Consider the following 13,855-nt stretch of genomic DNA (forward strand, 5'->3'; position numbering starts at 1 on the left):
GATACTTGATAAGGTAAGAACATAAGAAATAGGAGCAGGCGTAGGCCATACTGCCCCTCGAGCCTGCTCCACCATTCATTAAGATCATGGCTGATCTGATCATGGACTCTGCTCCACTTCCCTGCCCGCTCCCCATAACCCTTTCCTCCCTTACCGCTCAAAAATCTGTTTATCTCCGCCTTAAATATATTCAATGACCCAGCCTCCACAGCTCTCTGGGACAGAGAGGTCCACAGATTTATAACCCTCTGAGAGAAGAAATTTTTCCTCATCTCAGTTTTAAATGGGCGGCCTCTTATTCTAAGACTATGTCCCCTAGTTTTAGTTTCCCCTATGAGTGGAAAAATCCTCCCTGCTTCCAATGTGCAAGCTTGCTTTCTACCAACAATTGATCTTTCCTACATCTTGTATAGCTGATACGGTAGTATCGTGGTTCTGTTACTGGACCAGTAATCCAGAGGCCTGGACTAATGATCTGGAGACGTGAGTTCAAATACCACTGCAGCAGCTGGGGAATTTAAATTCAATGAATTAAATAAATCTGGAATAAAAAGCTAGTATCAGTAATGGTGACCATGAAACTACCAGATTGTCATAAAAGCCCATCTGGTTCACTTACCTGGTCTGGCCTATACTGCTACACAAAACAATAATAAGAATAAAACCAGAAGGATCACACTGCATCGACCTCAGACATGACAATGGCACACACAGCCCAGTCAACCCTGCCAAGTCCTCCTCACTAACATCTGGGGCCTTGTGCCAAAACTTGGAGAGCTGTCCCACAGACTAGTCAAGCAACAGCCTGGCACAGACATACTCACAGAATCATATCTTTCTCGCAACGTCCCAGACTCCTCCATCACCATCCTGGATATGGCCTGTCCCACCGGCAGGGCAGACCCACCAAGGGCGGAGGCACAGTAGTATACAGTCGCAAAGGAGTGGTCTTGGGAGTTGACAAAATTTACTCCTGACCCCACAAAGTCTCATGGTTTCAGGTCAAGCATGGGCAAGGAAACCACCTGCTGATAACCACCTACCGCCTTTCTTCAGCTGATGAATCAGTTGAATGCCACTTGGAAAAAGCACTGAGGGTAGCAAGGCCACAGAATGTCGTCTGGGTGGGGGACTTCAATATCATCACGATGAGTGGCTTGGTAGCACCACAATTGACCAAGTTGGCCAAGTCCTGAAGAACATAGCTCAAAGATGGTTGTTGGAGGCCAATCATCACAGCCCCAGGACATCGCTGCAGGAGTTCCTCAGGGCAGCATCAGAGGCCCAACCATCTTCAGCTGCTTCATCAATGACCTTCCCTCCATCATAAGGTCAGATCTGGGGATGTTCACTGATGATTACACAGTGTTCAGTTCCATTCACAACTCCTCAGATAATGAAGCAGTCCATGCCCGGATACATCATCATCATCATAGGCAGTCCCTCGAAATCGAGGAAGACTTGCTTCCACTCCTGAAGTGAGTTCTTTGGTGGCTGAACAGTCCAATATGAGAGCAACAGACTCTGTCACAGGTGGGACAGATAGTCATTGAGGGAAGGGTGGATGGGGCTGGTTTGCTGCACGCTCTTTATGCTGCCTGCGCTTGATTTCTGCATGCTCTCGGCGTTGAGACTCAAAGTGCTCAGCGCCCTCCTGGATGCACTTTCTCCACTTAGGGTGGTCTTTGGCCAGGGACTCCCAGGTGTCAGTGGTGATGTCGCACTTTTTCAGGGAGGCTTTGAGGGAGTCCTTGTAACGTTTCCACTGCCCACCTTTGGCTCGTTTGCCGGGAAGGAGCTCTGCCATTGCTTAGGGAGTCTCGTGTCTGGCATGCGAACTATGTGGCCTGCCCAGTGAAGCTGATCAAATGTGGTCAGTGCTTCAATGCTGGGACTGTTAGCCTGGACGAGGACATTGATGTTGGTGCGCCTGTCCTCCCAGGGGATTTGCAGGATCTTGCGGAGACATCGTTGGTGATATATCTCCAGCGACTTGAGGTGTCTTCTGTACATCGTCCATGCCTCTGAGCCATACAGGAGGACGGGTATTACTACAGCCCTATAGACCATGAGCTTGGTGGTAGATTTGAGGGCCTGGTCTCAGAACACTTTTTTCCTCAGGCGGCCGAAGGCTGCACTGGCGCACTGGAGGCGGTGTTGGATCTCCGCATCAATGTCTGCTTTTGTTGATAAGAGGCTCCCGAGGTATGGGAAATGGTCCATGTTGTCGAGGATCGCGCCATGGATCTTGATGACTGGGGGGCAGTGCTGTGCGGCGAGGACAGGCTGGTGAAGGACCTTTGTCTTACAGATGTTTAGCGTAATGTCCATGCTTTCGTATGCCTCAGTAAATACGTCGACTATATCCTGGAGTTCAGCTTCAAAATGCCCGCATGCAACAAGATCTGGACAACATTCAGGCTTGGGCTGATAAGTGGCAAGTAACATTTGCGCCACACAAGTGCTAGGCAATGACTATGTCCAACAAGAGAGAACCTAACCACCGCCTCTTGATGTTCAATGGAACTACCATCGCCAAATCCCCCACCATTAACATCTTGGGCACCATTGACCAGAAACTTAACTAGTCCAGCCATATAAATACTGTGGCAACAAGAGCAGATCAGAGGCTAGGTATTATGTAGCGAGTGTCTCACCTCCTGACTCCCCAAAACCTTTCCACCATCTACAAGGCACAAGTCAGGAATGTGATGGAATACTCTCCACTTTCCTGGATGAGTGCAGCTCCAACAACACTCAAGGAGCTCAACATCATTCAGGACAAAGCAGCCTGCTTGATTGGCACCCCATCCACCACCTTAAACATTCACCCCCTCCACCACCGGTGCAACGTGGCTCCAGTGTGTACTTTCTAGAAGATGCGCTGTAGCAACTCGCCTAGGCTTCTTCGACAGCCGCGACCTCTACCCCCTAGAAGGACAAAGGTAGCAGGCGCAAGGGAACACCACCATCTCCACATTTTCTTCCAAGTCACACACCATCCTAACTTGGAGATATATTGCCATTCATTCATCGTCACTGGATCAAAAACCTGGAACTCCCTCCCTAACAGCACTGTGGGAGTACCTTTGCCGCACGGACTGCAGCAGTTCAAGAAGGCGGCTCACCACCACCTTCTCAAGGGCAACGAGGATGGGCAATAAATTCTGGCCTTGCCAGCGACACCCACATCTCAGGAATGAAAAGAATAGGATGAGATGAGGTAAGGTGGGAGGTGGCTCATGTGGCCAACATAGACCTGTTGGGCCGAATGGCCTATTTCTCTGCTGTAACTTCTGTGTAATCTCATGGGGAGTTGGGCTGACAATGTAACTTACACATTCAGATGGTGCAGAATGGCAGGAGTGGGTCAGAAATCTTATGGTGTGGGTGGATGTAGGAAGTGGTGCAGCAGTAGATCTAAACACTAAAGGAAGAAATCGGAGCTCCCAAAGAAGATAACAACGGCCAGAGATGAGACAGAATTAACAGCTTCAAAGAAATAAAATTGAAATCTATTCAGGAATTGCAAAGTTGCAGGCTGTTCTTTTTGGATACTCAGAAACCTATGACGAAAGTTGCCTCTGAGTACTGTGAGCTAAACATAGTGTGACCTTAGTCTTCTTTATTACAACTCCAGAGTGCCAAAACAACACGGCAGCCAACCTTTTATACTGGCCCTGCACGTGTGTGCAGGTGACCATTAGGACTCCAACAGTTGCACCCTCTGGTGGCAAATACATACATAACATCATTCCCCCCCAAAAGTCTTTGGTACAAGTTATTTATAAGTTGAGGTGATCCAGAGCCCTTCACTCCCTGGTTGATCGTCTAAATTCAAACCCTAGCGTGTGTGAGTTGATCGGACCATTGCTGCACTGCACCGCGGCTGGTCTGACCGGACTGTCAGGAACAGTGGGTTCATCCTCATGATTGACAGCGAGGTCGATTGTTGGTTGGGTGTGTGTTGGTGAATCGTCGATGGTGATATCCTCTTCAAGTCGTTCCTGGTTGTCATTAAATCGCAATTTGGTCTGATCTAAATGCTTTCTGCACGTTTGGCCATTTAACAGTTTGATTATAAACACCCTATTCTCTTCCTTGGCCAAAACAATGCCAGCAACCCACTTGGGACCATGACCATAATTCAGGACAAACATAGGGTTGTTAACATCAATGTCACGTGAAACAGCCGCGCGATCGTGGTACATGTTCTGCCGATGTCGCCAGGTTTCCATGTGATCATTGATATCCGGGTGGACTGGGGAGAGCCTGGTTTTGAGAGCTCTGTTCATTAACAATTCTGCCAGGGGAACCCCGGTGAGCGAGTGGGGTCGCGTCCAGTAACTGAGCAGAATGCGAGACAAGTGGGTCTGCAGGGAGCCATCTGTCAAGCGTTTCATGCTCTGCTTGATTGTTTGGACTGCCCGCTCCGCTTGACCGTAAGACGCGGGCTTAAACAGAGCAGACCTGACATGCTTGATGACATACCTCAGTAGTGGGTAAAATGATGGAATCAATTATTAAGGATGTCATAGCAGCGCATTTGGAAAATGGTGACATGATAGGTCCAAGTCAGCATGGATTTGTGAAAGGGAGATCATGCTTGACAAATCTTCTGGAATTTTTTGAGGATGTTTCCAATAAAGTGGACAAAGGAGTACCAGTTGATGTGGTATATTTGGACTTTCAGAAGGCTTTCGACAAGGTCCCACACAGGAGATTAATGTGCAAAGTTAAAGCACATGGGATTGGGGGTAGTGTGCTGACGTGGATTAAGAACTAGTTGTCAGACAGGAAGCAAAGAGTAGGAGTAAATGGGTACTTTTCGGAATGGCAGGCAGTGACTAGTGGGGTACCACAGGGTTCTGTGCTGGGGCCCCAGCTGTTTACATTGTACATTAATGATTTAGACGAGGGGATTAAATGTAGTATCTCCAAATTTGCGGATGACACTAAGTTGGGTGGCAGTGTGAGCTGCGAGGAGGATGCTATGAGGCTGCAGAGTGACTTGGATAGGTTAGGTGAGTGGGCAAATGCGTGGCAGATGAAGTATAATGTGGATAAATGTGAGGTTATCCACTTTGGTGGTAAAAACAGAGAGACAGACTATTATCTGAATGGTGACAGATTAGGAAAAGGGGAGGTGCAACGAGACCTGGGTGTCATGGTACATCAGTCATTGAAGGTTGGCATGCAGGTACAGCAGGCGGTTAAGAAAGCAAATGGCATGTTGGCCTTCATAGCGAGGGGATTTGAGTACAGGGGCAGGGAGGTGTTGCTACAGTTGTACAGGGCCTTGGTGAGGCCACACCTGGAGTATTGTGTACAGTTTTGGTCTCCTAACTTGAGGAAGGACATTCTTGCTATTGAGGGAGTGCAGCGAAGATTCACCAGACTGATTCCCGGGATGGTGGGACTGACCTATCAAGAAAGACTGGATCAACTGGGCTTGTATTCACTGGAGTTCAGAAGAGTGAGAGGGGACCTCATAGAAACGTTTAAAATTCTGACGGGTTTGGACAGGTTGGATGCAGGAAGAATGTTCCCAATGTTGGGGAAGTCCAGAACCAGGGGTCACAGTCTAAGGATAAGGGGTAAGCCATTTAGGACCGAGATAAGGAGAAACTTCTTCACCCAGAGAGTGGTGAACCTGTGGAATTCTCTACCACAGAAAGTAGTTGAGGCCAATTCACTAAATATATTCAAAAGGGAGTTAGATGAAGTCCTTACTACTCGGGGGATCAAGGGGTATGGCGTGAAAGCAGGAAGTGGGTACTGAAGTTTCATGTTCAGCCATGAACTCATTGAATGGCGGTGCAGGCTAGAAGGGCTGAATGGCCTGCTCCTGCACCTATTTTCTATGTTTCTATGTTTCTATTGCGGGTCATAAACTCGTTGAATTCCGAGCTGTTGAAACACAGTCCATTGTCGCTGACAAGGACATTGGGCAAGCCATGGGTAGCGATCATGGCCCGGAGGCTTTCAATGGTGGCTGTGGACATGCTGGATGACATGATTACACATTCAATCCATTTGGAGTAAGCGTCCACTACTACTAAAAACATCTTTCTTCGAAAGGGGCCGGCAAAATCTACGTGGATCCTGGACTACGGTTTGGAGGGCCATGACCACAGACTCAGTGGAGCCTCCATTGGTGCATTGCTCAGTTGCGATCAATTGGTGCACTGATGCACGCATGACTCCAAGTCCGAGTCAATGCCGAGCCACCAAACCTGCGACATGGCAATTGCCTTCATCATGACAATACCTGGATGGGTACTGTGTAGGTCGCATATAAACGTTTCCCTGCATTTTTTTTGGCAAAACCACGCGATTACCCCATAAGAGACAATCCAACTGGATGGACATTTCACCTTTGCATCGGTGAAACGGCATCATTTCAGCTGGCTTTTCCCTGGGAACTGCCGACCAGTTTCCATTTAGGACGCAACTCTTTACTAATGATAGCACAGGATCCCGGCTGATCCAGGTCCTGATCTGGCGAGCCGTGACGGGTGACCCCTCACTCTCAAAAGCATCCATAACCAGTAGCAAGTCTGCGGGCTGTGCCATTTCAACCCCGGTTGTGGGTAATAGTAGCCGGCTGAGAGCATTGGCACAGTTTTCATTGCCTGGTCTGTGGCGGATAACATAGTCATAAGCGGATAATGTTAGTGCCCATCTTTGGATGCGGGACGAAGCATTGGTGTTTATACATTTGCTCTCTGAAAACCGTGAAATCAGCGGCTTGTTTTCAGTTTCAAGTTCAAACCAAATCCAAATAGGTATTGGTGCATTTTCTTAACCCCATATAAACATGCTAACGCCTCTTTCTCAACCATACTATAGGCTCTCTCAGCCTGAGACAGACTTCTAGACGTGTATGCAACCGGTTGGAGGTTGCCCGATACATTGGCTTGCTGTAACACACAGCCGACCCCGTACATAGAAAATAGGTGCAGGAGTGCCATTCGGCCCTTCGAGCCTGCTCCGCCATTCAATAAGATCATGGCTGATCATTCCCTCAGTACACCTTTCCTGCTTTCTCTCCATACCCCTTGATCCCCTTAGCCGTAAGGGCCATATCTAAATCCCTCTTGAATATATCCAATGAACTTGCATCAACAACTCTCTGCGGTTGGGAATTCCAAGATTAACAACTCTCTGAGTGAAGAAGTTTCTCCTCATCTCAGTCCTAAATGGCCTGCCCTTTATCCTAAGACTATGTCCCCTGGTTCTGGACTTCCCCAACATCGGGAACATTCTTAATGCATCTAACCTGTCCAGTCCCGTCAGAATCTTATATGTTTCTATGATTTCCCCTCTCATCCTTCTCAACTCCAGTGAATACAGACCCAGTCGATCCAGTCTCTCCTCATATATCAGTCCTGCCATCCCGGGAATCAGTCTGGTGAACCTGCGCTGCACTCCCTCAATAGCAAGAACGTCCTTCCTCAGATTAGGAGACCAAAACTGAACACAATATTCCAGGTGAGGCCTCACTAAGGCCCTGTACGATTGCAGTAAGACCTCACTGCTCCTATACTCAAATCCCCCAGCTATGAAGGCCAACATACCATTTGCTTTCTTCACTGCCTGCTGTACCTGCATGCCAACTTTTAATGACTGGTGTACCATGACACCCAGGTCTTGTTGCACCTCCCCTTTTCCTGATCTGCCGCCATTCAGATCATTTCTGCCTTCGTGTTTTTGCCACCAAAGTGGATAACCTCACGTTTATCCACATTATATTGCACCTGCCACTCGTTTGCCCACTCACCTAACCTGTCCAGGTCATCCTGCAGCCTTTTAGCGTCCTCCTCACAGCTCACACTGCCACCCAGTTTAGTGTCATCTGCAAACTTGGAGATATTACACTCAATTCCTTCATCTAAATCATTAATGTATATTGTAAATAGCTGGGGTCCCCCACTAGTTACTGCCTGCCATTCTGAAAAGGACCGTCTATCCCGACTCTCTGTTTCCTGTCTGCCAACCAGTTCTCTATCCACGTCAGTACATTAGCCCCAATACCATGTGCTTTAATTTTGCACACCAATCTCTTGTGTGGAACCTTGTCAAAAGCCTTTTGAAAATCCAAATACACCACATCCATCGGTTCTCCCTTGTCCACTCTACCAGTTACATCCTCAAAAAACTCTAGAAGATTTGTCAAGCAGGATTTCCATTTCATAAATCCATGCTGACTTGGACCGATCCCGTCACTACTTTCCAAATGTGCTTCTATTTTATCTTTAACAATTGATTCCAACATTTTCCCCACTACTGATGTCAGGCTAATCGGTCTATAATTACCCGTCTTCTCTCTCCCTCCCTTCTTAAAAAGTGGTGTTACATTATCTACTCTCCAGTCTATAGGAACCGATCCAGAGTCGATAGACTGTTGGAAAATGATCACCAATGCATCCATTATTTCTAGGGCCACTTCTTTAAGTACTCTGGGATGCAGACTATCAGGCCCCGGGGATTTATCGGCCTTCAATCCCATCAATTTCCCTAACACAATTTCCCGCCTAATAAAGATTTCCTTCTGTTCCTCCTTCTCACTAGACCCTCGGTCCCTTACTATTTCCAGAAGGTTATTTGTGTCTTCCTTCATGAAGACAGAACCAAAGTATTTGTTTAACTGGTCCGCCATTTCTTTGTTCCCCATTATAAATTCACCTGAATCCGACTGCAAGGGACCTACGTTTGACTTCACAAATCTTTTTCTCTTCACATATCTATAGAAGCTTTTGCAGTCAGTTTTTATGTTCCCAGCAAGCTTCCTCTCATACTCTATTTTCCTGCTCCTAATTAAACCCTTTGTTTTCCTATGCTGTATTATAAAATTCTCCCAGTCCTCAGGTTTGCTGCTTTTTCTGGCCAATTTATATGCCTCTTCCTTGGCTTTAACACTATCCTTAATTTCCCTTGTTAGCCATGGTTGAGCCACCTTCCCTGTTTTATTTTTACTCCAGACAGGGATGTACAATTGTTGAAGTTCATCCATGTTGTCTTTAAATGTTTGCCATTGCCTATCCACCGTCAACCCTTTACGTATCACTCGCCAGTCTATTCTAGCCAATTCACGTCTCATACCATCGAAATTACCTTTTCTTAAGTTCAGGACCCTAGTATCTGAATTAACTGTCACTCTCCATCTTAATAAAGAATTCGACCATATTATGGTCACTCTTTCCCAAGGGGCCTTGCACAACAAGATTGCTGATTAGTCCTTTCTCATTCCACATCACCCAGTCTAGGATTGCCAGTCCTCTAGTTGGCTCCTCGACATATTGGTCGAGAAAACCATCCCTAATATACTCCAGGAAATCCTTCTGCACTGCATTGCTACCAGTTTGGTTAGCCCAATCAATATGTAGATTAAAGTCGCCCATGATAACTGCTGTACCTTTATTGCACGCATCCCTAATTTCTTGTTTGATGCTGTCCCCAACCTCACTACGACTGTTTGGTGGTCTGTACACAACTCCTACTAGCATTTTCTACCTTTGGTATTCCGTAGCTCCATCCATACCGATTCACATCATCCAAGCTAATGTCCGTTCTTACTATTGCATTAATTTCCTCTTTAACCAGCTACGCCACCCCACCTCCTTTTCCTTTCTGTCTATCCTTCCTAAATGTTGAATACCCCTGGATGTTGAGTTCCCAGCCTTGGTCACTCTGGAGCCATGTCTCCGTGATGCCAATTACATCATATCCGTTGACTGCTATCTGCGCAGTTAATTCATTCATCTTATTGCGAATACTCCTCGCACTGAGGCACAGAGCCTTCAGGCTTGTCTTTTTAACACTCTTTGACCCTTTAGAATTTTGATGTAATGTGGTCCTTTTTGCTTTTTGCCTTGGGTTTCTATGCCCTCCACTTTTACTTTTCTTCTTTCTATCTTTTGCTTCTGTCCCCATTCTACTTCCTGCTGTCTCTCTGCATAGGTTACCATCCCCCTGCCATATTAGTTTAACTCCTCCCCAACAGCACTAGCAAACACTACCCCTCGGATATTGATTCCGGTCCTGCCCAGGTGCAGACTGTCTGGTTTGTACTGGTTCCACCTCCCCCAGAATTGGTTCCAATGTCCCAGGAATTTGAATCCCTCCCTTCTGCACCACTCCTCAAGCCACGTATTCATCTGAGCTATCCTGCGATTCCTACTCTGACTAGCACGTGGCACTGGTATCAATCCTGAGATTACTAACTTTGCGGTCCTACTTTTTAATGTAACTCCTAGCTCCCTAAATTCACCTTGTTAAACCTCATCCCGTTTTTTACCTGTATCGTTGGTACCTGTATGCACCACGACAACTGGCTGTTCACCCTTCCCCTCCAAAATGTCCTACAACTGCTCGAAGACATCCTTGACCCTTGCACCAGGGAGGCAACATACCATCCTGGAGTCTCGATTGCGGCTGCAGAAATGTCTATCTATTCGCCTTACAATAGAATCCCCTACCACTATAGCTCTCCCACTCTTTTTCCTGCCCTCCTGTGCAGCCGGGCCACCCACGGTGCCATGGATCTGTCTAATATTCCAACAGCAGCCATGGTTGTGTGAAGGTTCGTATTTTGTTACTCGTCGCCAATTGTTATGTAATGTGGCCCTTTTTGCTACCAGTGCCACGTGCTAGTCAGAGTAGGAATCGCAGGATAGCTCAGATGAATACGTGGCTTGAGTGATGCAGAAGGGAGGGATTTAAATTCCTGGGACATTGGAACCAATTCTGGGGGCATAAAGCATCCTTACAATCCCCAAGCCATTGCTTTCACTCTCAGAACTATTGCGGGGTTTACTGTTATGTCTCACCATTCACTGCAACACACTAAGCTACTTCCAAAAGTGCTCACAGATCTGTCCAAGAAGGCAAAGTGTTGAAAATAAAGATTTCCATGTTTGACATCACATTAACAGAAACTTTACATGAACATTCGCAATAACACCCAAAAGCCTACCTATCCTTGGGTGTTGTTAGTTGGTATGATTGAACTAGGATGAGAGTGAGTGAGAGGGATGGCTAGTGAGATGGGGAAGTGATAATGTAGATCGAGAGGGATGGGTGGAGGTGCAAGGTAAGTTGGTGTGATTAGGGAAGTGCAAGGTAGGGAAGGTAGAATGATGGGAATGTGATGAGCGGCACAACAGTATGAGGTTGAGTGTGGCTTTGCAGTAATGGTTTGTGATCTACTATTATAAGAACATAAGAAATAGGAGCAGGAGTAGGCCATTTGGCCGCTTGAGCCTGATCCACCATTCAATAAGATCATGGCTGATCCCTGTTATCAACCACTGGGAAAGTCGTCGCTAGAATGCTCCTCAACCGTTTTCTCCCCCCTGTGGCTGAGGAGCTCCTCCCGGAGTCACAGTGTGGATTTCGTCTCCTACGGGGCACAACGGACATGATTTTTACAGCGCGACAGCTGCAGGAAAAATGCAGGGAACAGCACTAGCCCTTATACATGGCCTTCTTCGACCTTACAAAGGCCTTTGACACTGTCAACCGCGAGGGTCTATGAAGCATCCTCCTCTGTTTCGGATGCCCACAAAAGTTCGTCACCATCCTCCGCCTGCTCCATGACGACATGCAAGCCGTGATCCTTACCAACGGATCCACTACAGACCCAATCCACTTTTGGACCGGGGTCAAACAGGGCTGTGTCATTGCCCCAACCCTCTTCGCAATCTTCCTTGCTGCCATGCTCCACCTCACAGTCAACAAGCTCCCTGCTGGAGTGGAACTAAATTACAGAACCAGTGGGAACCTGTTCAACCTTCGCCGTCTCCAGGCCAGGTCCAAGACCACCCCAAGCGCTGTCGTCGAGCTGCAGTACGCGGACGATGCCTGTGTCTGCGCACATACAGAGGCTGAACTTCAAGTCATAGTCGACGTACCTACTGGGGCGTACGAAAGCATGGGCCTTACGCTAAACATTAGTAAGACAAAGGTCCTCCACCAGCCTGTCCTCGCTGCACAGCACTGCCCCCCAGTCATCAAGATCCACCGCGCGGCCGTGGACAATTTCCCATACCTCGGGAGCCTCTTATCAACAAGAGCAGACATTGACGACGAAATTCGACACCGCCTCCAGTGCGCCAGTGCAGCCTTCGGCCCCCTGAGGAAAAGAGTGTTTGAAGACCAGGCCCTCAAAACTGCCACAAGCTCATGGTCAACAGGGCTGTAGTAATACCTGCCCTCCTGTATGGCTCAGAGACATGGGCCATGTACAGTAGACACCTCAAGTCGCTGGAGAAATATCACCAATGATGCTTCCGCAAATCCCCTGGGGGGACAGACGCACCAACATTAGCGTCCTCGAACAGGCCAACATCCCCAGCATTGAAGCACTGACCACACTTGATCAGCTCCGCTGGGCAGGCCACAGCGTTCACATGCCAGACACGAGACTCCCAAAGCAAGCGCTCTACTCGAAACTCCTTCACGGCAAACAAGCCAAAGGCGGGCAGAGGAAACTTTACAGGGACACCCTCAAAGCCTTCCTGAAAAAGTGCAACAGCCCCACTGACACCTGGGATTCATTGGCCAAAGACCGCCCTAAGTGGAAGAAGTGCATCTGGGAGGGCGCTGAACACCTCTCGTCTCATCGCCGAGAGCATGCAGAAATCAAGTGCAGTCAGCGGAAAGAGCATGCGGCAAACCAGTCCCACCCACCCTTTCACTCAACGACTATCTGTCCCACCTGTGACAGGGACTGTGGTTCTCGTATTGGACAGTTCAGCCACCTAAGGACTCATTTTAAGAGTGGAAGCAAGTTTTCCTCGATTCCGAGTGACTGCCTATGATGATGATGTGGGTTCAAGTCCCACTCCAGAGTTGAGCACAAAAATCTAGGCTGACACTCCAGTGCAGTACAGAAGGAGTGCTGCACTGTCAGAGGTGCCGTCTTTCAGATGAGATGTTAAACTGAGGCCCCGACTGCTCTCTCAGGTGGACGTAAAAGATCCAACGGCAATATTTCGAAGAAGAGCAGGGGAGTTATCCCCAGTTTCCTGGCCAATATTTATCTCTCAATCATTACCACTAAAACAGATTGGAGCTGAAATTGCAGATGGAGACTTCCTGCGGGCGAGAAAAGTACGCAACAACCTGGTGCCTCCATATCTCTGGACTTGTGCAGTCCTGGGCCTGCAGGCATACGCCTGCATAAAGGCCCACGGATCCCAGGGCCTTGTGCAGTTCGTCATCATCCCTGGGATCACGTGGACCGACCCAACCAATCACTTAGGGATTCCCATTATGCTTATGGGGTTAGCATTTACGTGAGGAATCACCTAATAAATACAATCTCACATAATCTAAATAAAAACAAATCACCACATTTAAAATGAATAAAAATACAATTTAATTAAACATTTAAAACAAAAATTAAATTTTTTGAAAAATAAATGTAAACATTTTTAAAGGGACCAAAAATAACCGAAACTAATTTTAAAGATTTTTTGAAAGTTTAAATGATTAAAAAAAAAAATTTCATTATTTATTTAAACGCTTACACTTGTCATCATCATCTATAGGCAGTCCCTCGTATCGAGGATGACTTGCTTCCACGCAAAAAAGGATGAGTTCACAGGTGTTTCAATGAGGGACCTAATATTCCAGATCCTGAACTTCATCTTGAAGGGTGGAAGATGCCTGTGCGTGGGTTTTTTTAACGTGTGGTGGCCGTTGCACACCAGCCACCACACAGGTTTGACAGAGCTAGGTCTTGGTCCAGTGGCAAGGATTAACCAAGACGACTGGAGACCAGCTCTGCTGACCATCTTATATACCTCTGCAAGGGCACCTCTCAGTCGCCTCCTTTTAAAGCCCAAGT

This window comes from Pristiophorus japonicus, chromosome 1 (genome assembly GCF_044704955.1).
Source record: "Pristiophorus japonicus isolate sPriJap1 chromosome 1, sPriJap1.hap1, whole genome shotgun sequence".
In the NCBI taxonomy this organism is placed as follows: Eukaryota; Metazoa; Chordata; class Chondrichthyes; family Pristiophoridae; genus Pristiophorus; species Pristiophorus japonicus.